At 40.0% G+C, this 21,733-nt stretch overlaps 1 long non-coding RNA gene across 1 annotated transcript; it reads left to right on the top strand.

Moving 5' to 3' along the window:
- The first annotated feature begins 813 nt into the window (after positions 1-813).
- LOC138903596 (uncharacterized) lies at positions 814-20,667 on the top strand. Its single transcript, XR_011412902.1, has 2 exons — positions 814-12,154; positions 12,634-20,667. It is a non-coding gene; the product is annotated as an uncharacterized lncRNA (long non-coding RNA).
- The last annotated feature ends 1,066 nt before the right edge of the window (positions 20,668-21,733 follow it).

The raw sequence follows: 21,733 nt of genomic DNA, 5'->3' as shown, positions 1-21,733 counted from the left end.
AATCATACCCCAACTCAAGCCTAATGAACTTTGAAATTTCAAGTTTCCACAAACGACACCGTAACCTATCAAATCAAGTATGCTTGACCTCAAATTTTGCACACAAGTCATAAATGACATAACAGACCTACTAAAATTTTCAGAATCGTATTTTGACCCCGATATCAAAAAGTCAATCCCCGGTCAAACTCCCCAAAAATTCGACTTTCACCATTTCAAGCCTAATTCCACTACGGACCTCCAAATAATTTCTGGACACACTCCTAAGTCCAAAATCACCATACGGAGCTATTGGAATCATCAGAATTAAATTCCGAGGTCGTTTACACATAAGTCAATATCCGGTTAACTTTTCCAACTTAAGTTTTCAACTAAGAGACTAAGTGTCTCATTTCACTCCGAAATCCTTCCGGACCCGAGCCAACTAACTCTGTAAGTCATAAAACAATTGTAAAGCATAAATTGAGCAGTAAATGGGGGAACGGGGTAATAATACTCAAAACAACCGGCCGGGTCATTACATTCTCTCCCTCTTAAACAAACGTTCGTCCTCGAACGGGTTTAGAATTATACTTGGAGTCTCAAATAGGTGTGGATATTTGCTCCGCATCTCCTGCTCAATCTCCCAAGTAGCTTCTCTGACTGGCTGGCCTCTCCGCTGTACCTTCACTGATGCTATTTTCTTTGACCTCAACTTTCGAACCTGCCGGTCTAAAATAGCCACCGGCTCCACATCATAAGTTAAATTTCCATCCAGCTACACTGTACTGAAATCCAAAATATGAGACGGATCCCCGACATACTTTCGGATAATGAACACATGGAACACTGGATGAACACCTAATAGACTAGGTGGCAAAGCAAGTTCATAAGCCACCTCTCCAATATTCTTAAGTATCTCAAAAGGCCCAATATATCAAGGGCTCAACTTTCCCTTCTTCCCAAACCTCAACACACACTTCATGGGTGAAATCTTGAGAAGAACCTTCTCCCCAACCATGTAAGCAACATCACGGACATTCCGGTCAGCATAACTCATCTGTCTAGAATATGCCGTGCGAAGTTGCTCCTGAATCAATTTAACCTTCTCCAAAGCATCCCGAACCAAATCAGTACCCAATAGTCTAGTTTCACTAGGCTCAAACCAACCCACCGGAGACCGACACCGTTTCCCATATAAAGCCTCATACGGAGCCATCTGAATGCTTGATTGGTAGCTGTTATCGTAAGCAAATTCTGCCAGTGGCAGAAATTGATCCCAAGAACCTCCAAAATCAATTATACATATCCTCCAATATCTGAATAGTGCACTCGGACTATCCGTCCATCTGAGGGTGAAATGTTGTACTTAACTGAACCTATGTGCCCAATTCTCGTTGCACTGCTCTCCAAAACTGTGATGTAAACTGCGTGCCCCGATCTGATATGATATACACTGGCACACCGTGTAGGCAAAAAATCTCGCGGATATAAATCTCAGCCAACTGCTCCGAAGAATGATTAGTACCAACTAGAATAAAATGCGCAGATTTGGTCAATCGATCCACAATCACCCAAACAACATCAAACTCCTCAAAGTCCGTGGGAGCCCAACTACGAAGTCCATGGTGATACGCGCCCATTTCCACTCCAGAATTTCAAGTCTCTGAAGTAATCCTCCCGGTCTATGATGCTCGTACTTTACCTGTTGACAATTTAAACACCGAGCTACAAACCTAACTATATCCTTTTTTCATTCGCCTCCACCAATAGTGCTACCTCAAATCCTGATACATCTTCGCGGCACCTGGATGAATGGAGTACCGCGAACTATGAGCTTCTTGGAGAATCAACTCACACAAACCATCTACATTAGGCACACATAGCCTGCCCTACATCTGTAATACACCATCATCCCCAATAGTGACCTCCTTGGCATCACCGTGCTGAACCGTGTCTTTAAGGACAAGCAGATGGGGATCATCATACTGGCGCTCTCTGATGCGATCATATAAAGAAGACCGAGAAACCACACAAGTCAAAACTTGATTCGGCTCGGAAACATCCAATCTAACAAATTGGTTGGCCAAGGCCTGAACATCCAAGGCTAAAGGCCTCTCTGTTACCGGTAAGTATGCTAAGCTGCCCAAACTCTCCGCCTTACGACTCAAGGCATCGGCCACCATATTGGCCTTTTCGGGATGATAGAGAATGGTGATATCATAATCCTTAAGAACATCTAACCACCTTCGATGGCGCAAATTAAGATCCTTCTATTTAAACAGATGTTGTAGACTTTGGTGATCGGTATAAACCTCACAATGGACACCGTACAAGTAATGCCGCCAAATTTTCAAGGCATGAACAATAGCTGCTACCTCAAGGTCATGGACCGAATAATTCTTCTCATGTACCTTTAACTGTCTGGACGCATAGGCAATCACCCTACCATCTTGCATAAGCATTGTGCCAAGACCAATACATGACGCGTAACAATACACAGTATAAGACCCTGAACCAGTAGGCGACACCAATACTGGAGCTATAGTCAAAGTTGTCTTGAGCTTCTGAAACCTCTATTCACATTCATCCGACCACTGAAAGGAGCACCATTCTGGGTCAATTTAGTTATAGGCGATGCAATAGACGAGAAACTTCCACGAAGCGACGATAATAACCGGCCAAGAAGAGAAAACTCCAAATCTCAGTAACCGAAGATGGCTTGGGCCAACTCTGAACTACCTTTATTTTCTTCGGATCTACCTTAATCCCTTCACTGGTCACTATGTGTCCCAAGAATGCCATCGAGCTAAGCCAGAACTCACACTTAGAGAATTTGGCATAAAGTTTCTCCTCTCCTAGCCTCTGTAATACAATACCCAAGTGTTGTGCATGCTCCTCTTGGCTATGTGAGTACACCAGGATATCATCAATAAATACCACGACAAATGAGTCAAGATACGGCTGGAATACACTATTCATCAAGTGAATAAATGTTGCTGGGGCATTGGTTAACCCAAAAGACATCACAAGAAATTCATAATGGCCATAACAAGTCCTGAATGCCGTCTTTAGAATATCCTAATCCCGAATTTTTAACTGGTGATACCCCGATCTCAAGTTAATTTTGGAGAATACCCTCGCTCCCTAAAGTTGGTCAAATAAATCATCAATACACCGTAAAGGATATTTGTTCTTGATTGTAACTTTGTTCAGTTGTCTGTAATCAATGCACATCTACATAGTACCATCTTTCTTTTTCACAAACAAAACTGGTGCACCCCAAGGCGACTGTCACGACCCAAAATCTTTGAAAGGTCGTGATGGCGCCGGGCACTACTGTCAGGCAAGCTAACACCAATAATTAGTAAATTCTCATTTTAATATTTTGAATTCATAATTATTCCCCTCAATTAAATAGAAGAAGAAGGAGTTTACAAAATACGTAATAATATTTTAAAAGAATTTCCAATACACTAAGTCCCTGCCATAATCACGCCCCACAAGGCCACTAAACATACGTGTAGCTGTACAAAAATGTGCAGCAAGTATAGCATGAGTATGTAAATCAACGTGTACCCAGTAAGTATCCCGCCTAACCTCGAATAAGTAGTGATGAAGGGACGACTCAGACACTTACTATGGGCTATAATCAATATACCAACGATATGATAAATTATGGATTTTTATGAGGCAACGGTAAACACAATATCATGAGACAGGTAAATAATTCTCTTGTCAATAGGGGGTTTCCAAATTTATTTTCATCTTTTAACAATTTATATCTCCGGCCTATGAGGACATATCAAATTATCAATTTATCTCAGACTGGGGAGGCAATATCGTTATTTATAAATTTCAAGGCAAGCAATACAAGCATGCGCAAATCATGTCGAGGTCGTTAGGCCCGATCCAACAATTATTTAAACTGTACACTGCCAGAGAGTCGAATGGCGCAAACCATAGATGCATCTATTTACTACCGAGGCGCTCGGCCCGATCCACAAATAACAATTATTTTCAAGAAAATACAAATTTCTCATTTACAGTCAAGTATCTCATACAAACCTTCAAGTAAGTGAATTTAATCTCACACAATTCTTTTATCAATTTTTATCATGACTAAGTGATTATATTAGAAAGTAAGGGCACAAACATTCGAAGTATAGCATGATACGGGTCCTAAACTACCCGGACAATAGCATAATAGTAGCTACGTATGGACTCTCATCACCCCGTACGTACGTAGCACGCACAATTAGGTGCAAACATTTATTTAATTCACCTATGGGGTTAATTCCCTCTTACAAGTTTAGAAAGGAGACTTACCTCACTCCGAAGTTCCTTCTCCGACTCCCTAGCCTTCCCAATAACTCGAACCGATGTTCAATGCTCCAAAACTAGTAAATAAATGTGCAAATCCATGAATATATACTCTAATACTCCTTATAATCCAATTTATAACAAATTCCAATTCCGTTCTAAAAGTCGATAAAACTACCCTCGGGCCCGTGTGCCGGATTCCAAAAATCATCGAAGATAAACTTTACCTATAAGCTTATGAACTCAAATATATGACTTATGTCCAATCCCATACTCAAATTCGTGGTAAAAATCCAAAAATACCAAATTCTAGGTTTTCTACCAAAACCCCACAATTTCTACTAATTTCCATGTCTAAATCCATATATAAACCATGTATTTAACTTGCAATAGGTGGGAATTAACTTACCTCCAAGTTGCTAGGTGAATGCTCCTCTCAAGAAGCTCAAATGATCGTCCAAGAATGAAGAAATGAGCAAAGATGCTCAAATCCCCTCTTTAAACACTCATTGCCCAGCGATCATCGCGCCCGCGGCAAAATCTTTCGCGTCCGCGGCAAAATCTTTCGCGCCTGTGCTGGATTTTTCGCACTTGCGGCTTCGCACCCGCAGCAAATTTCTTCGCGCCTGCAGTGTCCGTGCCTGCGATGGATTTTTCACTCATGCGGCTAAGTAGGTGCGATCACACCAGATATCAGCTGCCTCAACTCTTCTTCAAATTCCAAATTCGATTCGTTAACCACCCGGAATCCACCCCTCGGGACCTTAACCAATTATACCAACACGCCCCAAAACACATTACGAACTTGGTCGAGCCTTCAAATCACATCAAACAACGTCGAATTCATGAATCGTACCCCATTCCAAGCCTAATAAACTTTAGAATTTCAAACTTCTACATTCGATGCCGAAACCTATCAAACTGCGTCCGATTGACCTCAAATTTTTCACACATGTCATAATTGACATTAAGGACCTATTCCAACTTCCGGAAATTGAATTCGATCCCGATATCAAAAAAGTCTACTCCCGGTCAAACTTCTCAAAAACCTTCAAATTTCTAACTTTAGCCAAATGACTCCAAAGTGACCTACGGACTTCCAAATCCACTTCCGAATGCGCTCCCAAAACCGGAATCACCATACGGAGCTATTCCCAGACTCGAAATTCAAAACGGATATCGATAACATCGAAATGCACTTCAACCCAAATTTATGGAATTCTTCCAAAATGCTAACTTCCACAATAGGTGCTGAATTGCACCCGCGGCATCCAAAACCCGATCCGAACATACGCCCAAGTCCGAAATCATCATAAGAACCTGCTGGAACCTTCAAATCTCGATTCTGAGGCCGTTTACTCTAAAATCCAATCTTAGTCACTTCTTTCAACTTAAGGATTTCGAAATGAGAATTTTCTTTCCAAATCAACTCCGAACTTCTCGAAATTAAATTTCGACCACGCGTACAAGTCATAATACCTGAAGTGAAGCTACTCAAGGCCTCAAAATGTCGAACGACGTGCTGGAGCTCAAAACGACCGGTCAGGTCGTTACATTCTCTCCCACTTAAACATACGTTCGTCCTTGAACGTGCTAAGAACTGTGTTGGAGTTGTCCGAAATCACTGATTAGCACCTCGTGCACCTACCCGTGCAACCACAACTCAGTTGAGCACACTGGCTCGAGTAAATCTGAAGATTCCCCTTTTGTTTAGTCAAACTAGCCTTAAAGCCAAATTCCAACATCCGGAATCTTCTGCTAGGCCTGTTTCCAACATACGATCATCGTATCAATCACCACATGATGTACCAGAACATGACTGTGTACCTTTGCTGAATTCACACCATGCACACAACATTCACATGACCATAATAACATTCTCTGATCATAATAGCCGAGATTCCCCAAATCTGATGCCACCATGCACCTCATGACATATATAAGTCTAGTTCCAATTCTTGCAATACCGCCACGACGGAAGAGATATGTAGAAATTCATAACCAACTGCCGAGTCAACAAATCAGTGAGTCTCTCCTCCTGACTAGAATCATCACCCCATTATAACCAAATAATGGTATCTGTTCTTTACTATATTTCATATAATCCGATCGCACTGATCCCGGATGCAATAATCTCATCTCATCCAACATAAGCTGTTCAGGCAATAAGCCACCTCAGGCACTGCCAAAAAGTCTCATGTGATGCCACAATGTGCCAATAAGCTACAAACTCGACGTGATACATGAGGAAAATAAACTCTGGAAAGAACTACTCAACCCACGTTACTAACTAGACAACCCAAAAGGTGTTACGAAGCTTACTCAGAAAATGGGACACAAAACACACAAAATAGAATATAGGGGACTGTACTCAACATCACACTGTTGCAGCGTGCAACCCGATCCAAATAACATACCCGTGGCGGCGCGCCACCCGATCCACACATAAAATCAATAAGGAGATACTTACCGAGCTAGAATGCTCATTACTACAAAATACCCGAATATCAGCCACAAGCACGCTAAGTGCATAATACCCTCCCTGAGAGGACAAACAGCGCCATACGCTACAAAACTCAAGCACAACTAAGGTGCGATATATGATCTGAATCTCGAGAGCCATCCTGCTCACATAACACCATCGCTAAACCTCAACACATAGGAAATTTATCAAGCTGTTTTACAACTCACACGGCACAATATAGTATTACATGAAATAGCCAATGATGAAATAACATCCAACGTCTGAATACTCCTCCATAAGGAGCGATATGCTGAAATGAACACATCTGGCCTGACATAGAGCCCATATTCATATTTAAATCCATCCACAGACCTCGACCCTATTCTAATCGCACCGTACTAGGCTAATAACCTTTCAAGGATCCATAATAATCCTTTTTCCCATAACACATAAGAACACCCATCATAACCGTAACAAACTTCCACTATCCACAACCAAATGAACCAAGCGCCCTCTAGGCATAAATTTTTCAAATTAGTGATATTACAACCCTCTTTATACTGGGTTTAAATCTCCAATCAGTCAAGTGACTACATGTCACATTTATACAATCTTCCCGTGGGACACGCTCCCACAACTTTCCGCACCGGGTAACAAGTCTGCACGCCCATACCACCGGCCATACTAACACTGTGAATCAAATCGAGAATCCGCAATCAGTATGCAAAGCCTTTTACATAAGACACCGATCTCAGGTGACGCCATAGACAATACTAGCTTACTCTAACCATCTGAATCCTTTTCGGCTCATCCGAGCTCTTAACATTCTTGTCGACACCAAACTGCAACCATGATCCTCAACTTCCGAATCCTATGCTTGATCACTGCACTTAATTATGCCAATGCGCAAGAGTACAAGAATTTCATCTTAATCTCCGAACTACTAATAGGGTAAACACTTCACCACATAGAACCCTTTTACTTAACGCATTCCAAGAGAACTATCTCAACATGCGACTGAATCCTCATATCTGCAGAAAATACCAACTTCAAGTAGTGGTCTAACCCACCATAACCCTTCAGGGATCCATCTGTACATAACAGGCCATAATACTTGAAAGACTACAAATAAGATCAGTTACGGCGACCGTCAAACCTCGCACGTACCATCACAAATCACATAAATAACCCAACACACTGAAGGAGCTGATCATTGCCATCATTATGCCGATTTTATGGAATTCTTCCAAAATGCTAACTTCCACAATAGGTGTCGAAACGCTCCCGGGGTATCCAAAATCCGATCCGAACATACAACCAAGTCCGAAATCATCATACAAACCTACTAGAACCTTCAAATCCCAATTCTGAGGCCGTTTACTCTAAAATCCAATATTAGTCACTTCTTTCAACTTAAGCTTTCAAAATGAGAATTTTCTTTCCAAATCAACCTCGAACTTCTCGAAATTAAATTCCGACCATGCGTACAAGGCATAATACCTGAAGTGAAGCTACTCAAGGCCTCACACCGCCGAATGATGCGCTGGAGCTCAAAACGACCGATCGGGTCATTATAGCGACACACTGGGCCTAATAAACCCCTTATCAAGAAGTTCCTGAAGGTGCTATTTCAATTCTTTTAACTCAGATGGTGCCATACGACACAGAGGAATAGAAATAAAATGAGTGCCCTGCACCAAGTCAATACCGAAATCAATATCCCTGTGGGGTGGCATACCCGGCAGGTCTGCAGGAAATACATCCGAAAAGTCTCGCACGACCGATACTGAATCAATAGTAGGAATACCTGCATCAACATCTCTCACAAAGGCCAAATATGACAAACACCCCCTTCCTAACCATACGTTGGGCCTTCAAATAAGAAATTACCCTACTAGGAACAAAATCTAGAGAACCTCTCTATTCAACCTTTGGCAACCCCGGTATCGTCAATGTCACGGTTTTTGCGTGACAGTCCAGAATAGCATGACATGGAGACAACCAATCCATACCCAGAATTACATCGAAATCAACCATACCAAGTAATAAAAGATCAAGTCTAGTTTCCAGTTCGCCAATAGTTATCAGACACGACCGATACACACGGTCCACATTAATAATATCGCCCACCGGCGTACATACACGAATAGGTAAAATTAAGGATTCACGGGGCATATCCAAATAACGAGCAAAATACGATGATACATATGAATAAGTGGAACCAGGGTCAAATAATATAGAAGCCTCCCTGTGGCACACTGAAACAATACCTGTGATCACTGCATCTGAAGCAACAACATCTGGCCTGGCAGGAAAAGCATAGAATCGTGCCTGACCTCCACCTGATCGGCCTCCCCCTCTTGGGTGACCCCTAGCTAACTGACCCCCACCCTGAGCTGGCTGGGCGAGTGGTGAAGTAACTGGTGCTGAAGTCGTAATCTGACTTCTATGATGCACTGGACCTCCCGAGCGATGAGGACATTGTCTCCACATATGCCCAAATTCCCTGCACTCAAAGCAGCTCCCCGGTACTGGTGGTGGTGCTGACTGAATCAGGCCCCGAGAACTAGAATAACTGCTAGAAGCACCTGGTGCAAATGAACCCTGAACTAAAGGAGCAAGAGACGAACTCTGAGCTAGCAGAGCACTGAGAGATGACTGAACCTGATGAGAACTTTATGAACCCTGGTTGGATGATGCACCACGGTGAACTGGACGACTCGCCTGAGCGTGTTTGTAAGGACGACAACGAGACCCCACTGGTCTCTAAAATACAGCATTGTCCGAAGCATTTGCTGGCATTTACCCAGAAAACCCTGAGCATCCTCTGACTCAGCACTGCTAAATGATGGAGGTCGAAGCCTCCCAAATCTCTCAAGTCTCCGCTTCTCATCATCTGCCATAACGGGGCCTAAACAGCTGCAGCGGTTGGGCTGGTAGTGCCTCCATTATCTAAAGTCCCTGTACCACCTGATCTGGAGTACGGGCAACCGGGGTATGAGTACCTCCCCAAGCCTGAGAAGTGGCAGGTGTGGCCTGAGCCGAAACCACCTAAGCAAGGCCAGTGCAAACTATCAATATTCGGGCCAAAGTCTCCTGAAGGCTTGGAATCTCAATGGGCACAGCTGGTCCTGTCGGCTCAACTATATCTGGAATCTGCTTCTGAGCTGGAGAAACTGGTGGTGCTACAGGCGCTGCTCCAACTGCTGTACAAGCTACACCTCGACCTCTACCTCGGCCCAAGCCTCTCGCGACCCTAGCCGGTGGCACTGGTGGCTGACCGTCTGATTCGGTAGTACGTGTCCTCACCATTTCTGAGAGAATAGAATAACAGAAATTTAGTTTCCGGAATCAACAATTCGCATAACAGAATACAAGAAAGTGAAATTTTCCTAAGGGTTAGGCAGCCTCTCGAAGATAAGTACAGACGTCTCTGTACCGATCCGCAAGACTATACTAAACCTGCTCATGACTCGTGAGACCTATGTAACCTAGGCTCTGATACCAACTTGTCACGACCCAAAATCTCACAGGTCGTGATGGCGCCTATCTCGATACTAGGCAAGTCGACAACATCAATAACCCATAATTTCTTTTAAATACTGAAACATAATAATTAAGTTTAAGAGTAAATCCCACTACCCGGTGTCACTGAGTACATGAGCATCTATACATTATAGGTCTGGGAACCCGGTCTATAATAATCCGAGACCAAATATAATAAAATAAAGGATAGGGAAGGAGAGACAATGTCTGCGAAATATAGCACCTACTTCTGAATCTCCGAAAAATCAACTATGTGAAAGAATCAACACCCACTGTATCCGGGATGTAACGACCCGAGTTGTCGTTTTGTGAATTAGCGTCTCGTTCAGAGACTTAAGGTCCTAAGCAGCTTTGTGATGTGTAATATAACTTGCGTGTTTGGTCAAGTTTGATTTTCGGATGATTCGGGATCAAATTAGAAGAACAATTCTTATTTAAGAACCTTAAAAGAAAAGAGTTGACCGGAGAATTGACTTTTGAGGAAACAACCCCGGAATAGAGTTTTGATGATTCCAATAGCTCTGTATGGTGATTTTGGACAAAGGAGCGCGTCCGGAAAATTATTTGGAAGCCCGTAGGTAAATTAGGCTTGAAATGGCTAAAATAGAAATTTAAGTTTGGAAGTTTGACCGGGGAGTTGACTTTTTAATATCGAGGCTGGAATCCAATTCTGAAAATTGAAATACCTCCATTATGTTATTTATAACTTGTGTGCAAAATTTGAGGTCAATCGGACTTGAATTGATAGGTTTCGGCATTGAAGGTAGAAGTTGAAAATTGTTAGTTTTCATTAGGCTTGAATTAGAGTGAGATTTGTGTTTTTGATGTTGTTTGATGTGATTTGAGGGCTCGACTAAATTTGTATTATGTTTTAGGACTTGTTGGTACATTCGAATGGGGTCCCGAGTGGCTCGAATGAGTTTCGGGGTGAGTTTTGACCGTGTCCGGGCATTTCGGCACTCTGATGTTGTTCTGAAACTTTTGGAAGTGTGGGGCACATTTTTGAGTGATGATGCAAAAGGAAAAGTGCAGACCACACAATTCGTCTTGCGGCCGCACTTCAGGGGGTTGTGCAGGTTCGATGGTCTAACTTCGGAGGCTTATATCTTTTAATCGACAAGGAATTTGAAGATGATTTAAAAACGAAAGTTGTAGCCCTTTGAATCTAGTTTCCAGAAAAGAGTTCATTTGGACATTTGTAGAGAAAGTTATAGTCAATTTACTGAAAACTAGTAGTGCAGCACTACTGATGTGCGGCCGCACAATTTGGAGTGCAACCGCATCACCTGGGATGTCCGACCGTACAAGAAAATATGCGGTCAGCACAATAGGGGTTAGATTTTGTACTATATGAACGAGGGTTTCATCTCATTTTTCATTTTTGAACTTTGGGAGCTCGGTTTGTGGCAATTTTTCAGGGGATTTTCAAAGAATTCTCCGGGGTAAGTGATTCTAACTCGGTTTTGGCTATATTACACGAATCCATTGCTTTCTTCATCATCTAATCAGTGAATTGAGTTGGAAATTGGGGAAAATTGTAAAACCTTTCAAAAACGAAAAATATAGATTTGGAGGATAATTCATTATCGAAATTTGATAAAATTGATATGGTTGGACTCATATCTGAATGGGTGTTCGGATTTCGTAAATATTCTGCCAGGTTCCGAGATGCGGGCCCTGCATTGACTTTTGGTTGACTTTTTAATGTAAAATTTTAAGTTGAGAGAATTGTTTCCGATGAATTTTAATGAAGTTATACAATTAATTTTGTTAGATATGAGTTGTACGGAGGTCAATTCAAGCAAGAAGGTGATTTTAGAATATCGGCCTAACTTCAAAAAGGTATGTATCTTGCCTAATCTTGTATGGGGGAATTTTTCCTTAGGCATTGAGTCTTATGTGGAAATTATGTGATTGAAAACAATGTACGCGAGGTGACGAGTACGTACTTGATTTATATGTCCAAATTATGTCGGTTAAAATTCATAAACACCCTTATGTATTAAATTGAAAATATTTTGGGACTTATTAAATATCTTATTTCTCATGCCTCATTCCTTATTTGCCAAGGTTGTTTTTATATGATAATTTGTTGTGATTGCTACTTGACTTTTATGTGAATTCTGTGTTTGTTTGAGTTGCCATTTTTATAGAAAATACTTTCATTATTGATTTTATCTACAGATAATTTAAATGGGAAATTTAGTTAATAAGATATATAAAATTATTTATTTCCTGAAGTTGTGATTTAAAAGAGGTATTGTTCCTTGATGAATTACTTTTCAATTCATGTTGTTGAAATTTCGTATTGAATTATAAAGGTCGTGAATCATGTTGAGGCAAGTGCTAAATTGTGAAGAATTATTCGGTTGAGTTGTTCACTCCCGAAAACTTTGTCAAGATGTTGTACACATTATGATCGAGTCGTGGGCTCCTTATTGTGGAAAGTAATATTATTGTCGATTTCTGTGGTAAGTTGTGACATTTGAACACTTGATGTACAATTTGTGATATGTTGCGATATTTGAGAACTTGATGTGCAATTTGTGATATGTTGTGATATTTGAGCACTTATAGTGCAGTTTGTTAATGCATATTTACTTTGGGACTACGAGGCATTTACTTGGGAGATTTCCCTATCTTGCATTTTTACTTTGGGACTACGAGGCGGTACCTCGTGAGATCCCCTTGCCTTGCATATTTACTTTGGGACTACGAGGCGGTACCTCGGGAGATCTCCCTGTCTTGCATATTTACTTTGGGACTATGAGGCAGTACCTCGGGAGATTCCCCTGCCTTGGATATTTACTTTGGGACTACGAGGCGGTACCTCGGGAGATCCCCCTGCCTTGTATATTTACTTTGGGACTACGAGGCGGTACTTCGGGAGATCCCCCTGTTGAGTATTTATATTTGGGTTTACAAGGCATTACCTCGGGAGCACCCCTATTGTTTATCTCTATTTGGTGTGTTGTTACTTATCTGTAAATTCTCGTCGTTCACTTCTCAGTCATTTCATTAAATTATTATGTCTTCTGCTTTGTGAATTGACTGTACGGTTGTGATAGAAATATGGGCACGAGGTGCCGTGAGCAATGAAAGTGGGCAGAGACCCGAGATTTTTAGGATTATGAGGTGAGGTGTCAACCGCTGGTTTTACTTGAAAGAAACTATATTCGAAAGGTCTTTATTTGAAAGAATTACATTCGAAGGAATTTAAAAGAATTTTATTCGAAAGGTTTTTATTTGAAAGAATTATATTCGAAGGGTTTTTATTTGAAAGAATTATATTCGAAATGTTGTATTTAAAAGAATTACATTTGAAAGGTTTCTATTTAAAAGAATTATATTCGAAGGGTTTTATTTGAAAGAATTATATTTGAAAATATTTGTTTTAAAGATTCGTATTCGTAAGGTATTTATTTGGAGAAAGTTTATTCAGGATATATTTATTGGAAATGATTACATTCTAAAGATTTTTATTTGGAAAATTTATATATAAGATGTATATTTTAAAGGGGTTGCTTAATTGGTGGTACTTGTCTTTGTTATTCGTGTGAGCAATATTTATGGTGTTCTTGCTGCTTTGCTGTTTATATCACCAGTTGATTATTGTTGTTATCACTGCTATCTGTTTTCTATTATCTTTGTATGTCATATTGCACAGGTTATTTGACTAATAAGTGTCTTGATTGTATCTCGTCACTACTCTACCGAGGTTAGTCTCGATACTTACTGGGTACCAACTGTGGTGTACTCATACTACACTTCTGCACATTTTTGTGCAGAGCCGGGTATTGGAGATATCAAACTCGGCAGAGTTAGTGTGTTGATCACAAGGATTCCAGGTAGAGCTGCTCGATCGTCGCAGTCCCTTGGAGTCTTTCCATTTATATTGTACTGTCACTCTTATTTGAATAGTATTGTATACTCGATCTTTGAGATCATTGCATGTAATCAGTTAGAGTTCGTGATTTAGTACTATCAGTCTTGGGAGGTTTTTATAATTATTTCCGTTATTGGTGTTGACACTTGTATTGAAATAAAATGACTCGAAATGTAATTGTAATCAGCTTACCTAGTCTTAGAGACTAAGTTCCATCACGACACCCGTGGTGGGATTTTGGGTCGTAATAAGTTGGTATCAGAGCTCTAGGTTCATAGGTTCTACGAGTGACGAACGAGTTTATTAGAGTCTTGCTTATCGGTACGGAGACGTCTGTACTTATCTTCGAGAGGCTATAGAGCTAGTAGAAAAATCTCCACTTCTTTCATTCCTTATCGTGCGGCATTTATTTAGCTTGAAACATATTTCTTATGTTCTTTTGCATCCACTCGTGTATGAAATTACGCACTCGGTATCAACTATGCACCAACGGTTCGTGATACTACAAAGGGGTTATAAGGGAACCAGGGTTGCTCAACCATTGTTACCATGTGTCTTCCAGATTGAGGATGCATAAGTATTGAGAGATCAATTAGTTGTGCACATTGGGATGCAGCATGTTCTGATATCTTGTTGATAAGTACGATCTTAAGAAGGTTTAATTAGGTGCCTAATTGTCACAATCGTGGTAGGGTCACGAGGTGGATGTAGATATGAAGATAGTTGGTGGTATTAGAGACTGTGTGGTTCGTATGAGATTTCTATTTAGCGAAGGGTACATACTAGCAGCCAAGACACTGGAGGAAGCCAGTTTAACTGTCACGAGGATGACATGCGCCAAATAAATAGCTTGAGGTGTCTTATGACCGGTGTCGTACGAGCGACGAAGGTTAGTATTGTGGATTATCGGAATGTGTCCTATGGCTTCGCGCCAAGTAAGGGGAGTCCACTATCAACGATCAGATTGCGGGGTCATGTGTTATATCAGTTTTGGCTTTAGATGTATTTATGTAGTATTGAAAGGTTCTCCGAAACTTGTATTTTGTAAAGAGCTGAGATTTGTATGGGATGATGCTGGGACTTGCGGTATTCCCGTGTCCTTAATAATTCAATATTTCAGTATCATAGGGGTCATGGAAACAATTTCAGAATGCTCAGAGTGCTCCAGTAAATTCTTTTAATGCACTACCGACACAGGGTTCCTATAATAGTTATTTTAATTATCTGGCATAGACTCAGTATGAGCAGCCAAACCTGCAGAGGGGTTGTTATCAGTGTGGTGATACTAGGCACATCATGAGAGATTGTCCCAGACTTGGGAGAGGCAGATTTCATCAGAATACTCAGGCTACAAGCTCTATTCCAGTTACTACACCACGTGCACAATCAGTTAGGGGTAGAGGACAGGCGGGTAGAGGGCGCCCTAGAGGGGGAGGCCCGACCCGTTGATATAATTGATATGGTATGGCTGAGGCTTCTACACCAGATGGTGTCATTACAGGTACGATCCTGATTTGTTATAAAGGAATATTTTCCTTAGTTTGATTCGGTTCTAAGTATCGAGGCGAGTCCTCCTATTATGCTCCACTTATGGGTGAGCTTCGTAATTCCGAAACCTATTTATGTGTTTATCCATGTTTGGAGATTTGATGGTGTTAGCCCGTGTCTATTGTTTTGTTTTGTATACTACTGGGGGCTATGATTCCAAAAGTGACTTTCTATTACTCACTATAGTGGGTTTTGTTGTAGTTTCGGGATAACTGTTTTCAATTTCATTAGTTATATGCCCTACAGGTATGAGAGTTCATTATGTCTTGTGAAATTGTTTATCGGAATTTATGAAACGAGAAATAGAAAATTTTCAGTTTGCACAATGTGCAAAATACTTTTGATTCAGAGTTGAGGACGGGATCCTCACAGTTTAATGTGATTTGATATGTTTAACCCGTGCTTTGTGCCGCGATGGAAGTTATATAAGGACGAGATCCTTGTGATGAAAATTTATGTGTTTAAATTCTCCCTTTTGTGAAATTAAAATTTGTACTATAGTATTAATAGGGAGTCATGCCTGTTAGGCTCATTTGATAATTCTTGTATGTATTTTCTGTGCATATTTAGCCATATTCGTGCCGTGAATATTGAGTGTTAGCCTACGAGGTGAGTGCCCAGGTGGCGTTAAATGTGACTCGTTAATTCCGATAAATAATTATGAGGTATTCATGCCTCGTGTGTTGCTTTCAATATTGTGAAAAAATAAATTGAAACGGGATTTTGGTTAACATGAGATTAATCGATGAGGCTGGAATTAATTATGAACAACTATTATGACCAGAGATGTGGTTATGGTCATACGTATGAGGGGTGCGTTGGCACGAGTTGCTACAGCCGGTTGAAACTAATACCGTGTGTTGATGTGAAAACCAGGCCTTTTGAAAATATTTGGAGTGTAAGAAATTGGTTTTAAAATTTATAAATGCAGATGAAAGAGACAATCGCAACTGAGATGGTGGTATCAGACCATTTTTAATTTGCAGTGGCGTAGAATGACCAGCGAGTATGTGTGTAAGAATACCCTTAGTAATTTAATATCCTCAGAATAATTCTTGACACGTTTGAAGACGAACACATGTTTAAGAGGGGGGAATGTAATGACCCGAGTTGTACTTTTGTGAATTAGCGTCTCGTTCAACGACCTTAAGGTCTCAAGCAGCTTTTGTGATGTGTATTATGAATTTCATGCTTGATCAAGTTTGATTTTCGGATGATTCGGGATCCAATTGGAAGAACAATTCTTATTTAAGAAACTTAAAAGAAAAGAGTTGACCGGAGAGTTGACTTTTGAGCAAACGACCCCGGAATAGAGTTTTGATGATTCCAATATCTCGGTATAGAGATTTTAGACTTAGGAGCGTGTCCGAAAAATTATTTGGAAGCCCGTAGCTAAATTATGCTTGAAATGGCTAAAATAGAAATCTAAGTTTGAAAGTTTGACCGGAAATTTGACTTTTTAATATCGGGGCCAGAATTCGATTCTGAAAATTGAAATACCTTCATTATGTCATTTATGACTTGTGTACAAAATTTGAGGTCAATCGGACTTGAATTGATAGGTTTCAGCATTGAAGGTAGAAGTTGGAAATTGTTAGTTTTCATTATGCTTGAATTGGAGTGCGATTTGTATTTTTGATGTTGTTTGATGTGATTTGAGGGCTCGACTAAGTTCGTATCATGTTTTAGGACATGTTAGTACATTCGGACGGTGTCCCGAGTGGCTCGAATGAGTTCCGGGGTGAGTTTTGAGTGTGTCCGGGCATTTCGGCACTCTGATGTTGTTCTCGAACTTTTGGAAGTGCGGGGGGAACATTTTTGAGTGCTGAGGCAAAAGGAAAAGTGTGGACCGCAGAGGAAAAGTGCGGACCGCATAGCAAAAGTGTGGACCGTGCAATTCTTCTCGCGCCCGCACTTCAGGGGGTTCTGCAGGTTTGATGGTCTGACTTCGGAGGTTTATTACTTTTAATCTACAAGGAATTTGAACATGATTTAAAAATGAAAGTTCTAACTCTTTGAATCTAGTTTTCAGAAAGGTATACCACTAAGCATTTGAACATTTGTAGAGAAAGTTATGGTCAATTGAGTGAAGCCTAGTAGTGCAAAGCAGTTGATGTACGGCCGCACAATTTGGAGTGCGGCCGCAGCACCTGGGATATGCGACCGCACAAGAAAATGTGCGGTCAGCACAATGGGGGTCAGATTTTGTACTATATGAACGAGGGTTTCATCTCATTTTTCATTTTTGAACTTTGGGAGCTCGGTTTGTGGCGATATTTCAAGGGATTTTCAAAGAATTCTTCGGGGTAAGTGATTCTAACTCGGTTTTGGCTATATTACACGAATCCATTGCTTTCTTCTTCATCTAATCAGTGAATTGAGTTGGAAATTGGGGAAAATTGTAAAACCTTTCAAAAACGAAAAATATAGATTTGGAGGATAATTCATTATCGAAATTTGATAAAATTGGTATGGTTGGACTCGTATCTGAATGGGTGTTCGGATTTCGTGAACATTCTGCCAGGTTTCGAGATGCGGGCCCCGCATTGACTTTTGGTTGACTTTTTCATGTAAAATTTTAAGTTGACGGAATTGTTTTCGATGAATTTTAATGAAGTTGTACAATTAATTTGGTTAGATTTGAGTTGTACGGAGGTCAATTCAAGCAAGAAAGCGATTTTGGAATACCGGCCTAACTTCAAAAAAGTAAGTATCTTGCCTAATCTTGTATGGGAGAATTTTCCCTTAGGCACTGAGTCTTATGTGGAAATTGTGTGATTGAAAATCATGTACGCGAGGTGACGAGTACGTACTTGGTTTATATGTCCAAATTATGTCGGTTAAAATTCATAGACACCCTTATGTATTAAATTGAAAAAGTTTTGGGACTTATTAAATCTCTTATTTGTCATGCCTCATTCCTTATTTGCCGAGGTTTTTTTTATATGATAATTTGGTGTGATTGCTACTTGACTTTTATGTGAATTTTGTGTTTGTTTGAGTTGCCATTTTTATAGAAAATACTTTCATTATTGATTTTATCTACAGATAATTTAAATGGAAAATTTAGTTAATAAGATATATAAATCTATTTATTTCCTGAAGTTGTGATTTAAAAGAGGTATTGTTCCTTGATGAATTACTTTTCAATTCATGTTGTTGAAATTTGGTATTGAATTATAAAGACCGTGAATCATGTTAAGGCAAGTGCTAAATTGTGAAATATTATTCGGTTGAGTTGTTCACTCCCGAAAATTTTGTCAAGATGTTGTACACATTATGATCGAGCCGTGAGCTCCTTATTGTGGAAAATAATATTATTGTCGATTTCTTTGGCAAGTTGTGATATTTGAACACTTGATGTGCAATTTGTGATATGCTGCAATATTTGAATACTTGATGTGCAGTTTATGAGATGTTGAGCACTTGATGTGCAATTTGTGATATGTTGCGATATTTGAGAACTTGATGTGCAATTTATGATATGTTGTGATATTTGAACACTTGTAGTGCAGTTTGTTGATGCATATTTACTTTGGGACTACGAGGCATTTACTCGGGAGATGCCCCGGTCATGCATATTTACTTTGGGACTACGAGGCGGTATCTCGGGAGATCCCCCTGCCTTGCATATTTACTTTGGGACTACGAGGCGGTACCTCGGGAAATCCCCCTGCCTTGCATATGTACTTTGGGACTACGAGACGGTACCTCGGGAGATCCCCCTACCTTGCATATTTACTTTGGGACTACGAGGCAGTACCTCGGGAGATCCCCCTGTCTTGCATATTTATTTTGGGACTACGAGGCAGTACCTCTGGAGATCCCCCTGTTGAGCATTTACATTTGGGTTTACGAAGCGTTACCTCAAGAGCACCCCTGTTGTTTATCTCTATTTGTTGTGTTGTTACTTATCTATAAATTCTCGTCGTTCACTTCTCAGTCATTTAATTAAATTATTATGTCTTCTGCCTTGTGAATTGACTGTACGGTTCTGATAGAAATATGGGCACGAGGTACCGTGAGATATGAAAGTGGGCAGAGACCCGAGAGTTTTAGGATTATGAGGTGAGGTGTCAACCGGTGATTTTACTTGAAAGAAACTATATTCAAATGGTCTTTATTTGAAAGAATTACTTTTGAAGGATTTGATTTAAAAGAATTTTATTCGAAAGGTTTTTATTTGAAAGAATTATATTCAAAGGGTTTTTATTTGAAAGAATTATATTCGAAATGTTGTATTTAAAAGAATTACATTTGAAAGGTTTCTATTTAAAAGAATTATATTCGAAGGGTTTTATTTGAAAGAACTATATTTGAAAGTATTTGTTTGAAAGATTCATATTCATAAGGTATTTATTTGGAGAAAGTATATTCGGGATATATTTAATTGGAAATGATTACATTCTAAAGATTTTTATTTGGAAAACTTATAGATAAGATGTATATTTTGAAGGGCTTGCGTAATTGGTGGTACTTGTCTTTATTATTCGTGTGAGCAATATTTATGGTGTTCTTTTCTGCTTTGATGTTTATATCACCAGTTGATTATTGTTGTTATCACTGCTATCTATTTTCTATTTTACTTTGTATACCGTATTGCACAGGTTATTTGACTAGTGAGTATCTTGACCGTATCTCGTCACTACTCTACCAAGGTTAGTCTCGATACTTACTGGGTGCCGACTATGGTGTGCTCATACTACACTTTTGCATATTTTTATACTGAGCCAGGTATTGGAGATATCGAAATCGGCAGAGTTAGTGTGTTGATCGCAAGGATTCCAGGTAGAGTTGCTCGGTCGTTGCAGTCCCTTGTAGTCTTTCTATTTATATTGTATTGTCATTATTATTCGAACAGTATTGTATACTCGATCTTTGAGATCATTGCATTTAATCAGTTAGAGTTCGTGATTCAGTACTACCAGTCTTGGGAGGTTTTTATAATTATTTTCGTTGTTGGTGTTGACACTTCTATTGAAAAAATATGGCTCGAAATGTAATTGTAATCGGCTTACCTAGTCTTAGAGTCTAAGTGCCATCACGACGCCTTTAGTGGGATTTTGGGTCGTGATATGGGATCACCTGGATCTGTATACGAAGTGCAGGGTGTAGTATGAGTACAACCAACTCAGTAAGTAACAATAATAAATAAAGAACTGAAAGTAGTGACGAGCTTCTCAGCTAAGTCCAAATACAGTACTTTCCAATTTAAAAGAGTAGGCATGCTCTTAAGTTCAACATTTAAGATTTCACTCGAATTTCATATCAAGTTTGACCGAAACAAAAAATAATGTTTTTCCGAAATTTCAAAAAAATAGTGATATATGACAGCTGAAATGCAGCAAATAATGAAATCAATGCATCCTCTCAGAGTAACAGTCACTCAGTCCTCCCATTCACTCCAACCTCACAATCACTCTTTCCTCACAGTCACTCTTTCCTCATAGTCGCTCATTCCACACAGTCACTCATCACTCGGCACTCGCACTCAGTAGGTACCTGCGCTCACTGGGGGTGTGTACAGACTCCGGAGGGGCTCCTTCAGCCCAAGCGCTAAATCAAGCCAATCATGGCATAAATCAATAAAAATATGTTGCGGCGTGCAACCCGATCCATAAATATCCTCACAATTATGCCCTCGGCCTCACTCAGTCATCAACCTCTCCAGTCTCTCGGGCTCTAAGAAATCATGATAATCAGCCCAAAATTGATAATATGATATTTTAATAAATAGCAAAAGAGACTGAGATATGATGTGAAATGAACAAACATGAATGAGTGTGGAATTACAATTTGAACATATAATTCAACGACAGAAATGACCCCAATAGGTACCAATAATAACAACATATGTCTAAGCATGATTTTTAATATGAGTCTCAGCTCTATTTTCCCTAACACATAGAGAATATACAGATATCAACAGATAATTAAACTACACAGTCCCATGGAATTTGACCGATTCACAATTCCTATGGTGCACG

This window comes from Nicotiana tomentosiformis, chromosome 12, assembly GCF_000390325.3.
Source record: "Nicotiana tomentosiformis chromosome 12, ASM39032v3, whole genome shotgun sequence".
Classification (NCBI taxonomy): domain Eukaryota; kingdom Viridiplantae; phylum Streptophyta; class Magnoliopsida; order Solanales; family Solanaceae; genus Nicotiana; species Nicotiana tomentosiformis.
This window is presented reverse-complemented; position numbering and strand designations above follow the sequence as displayed.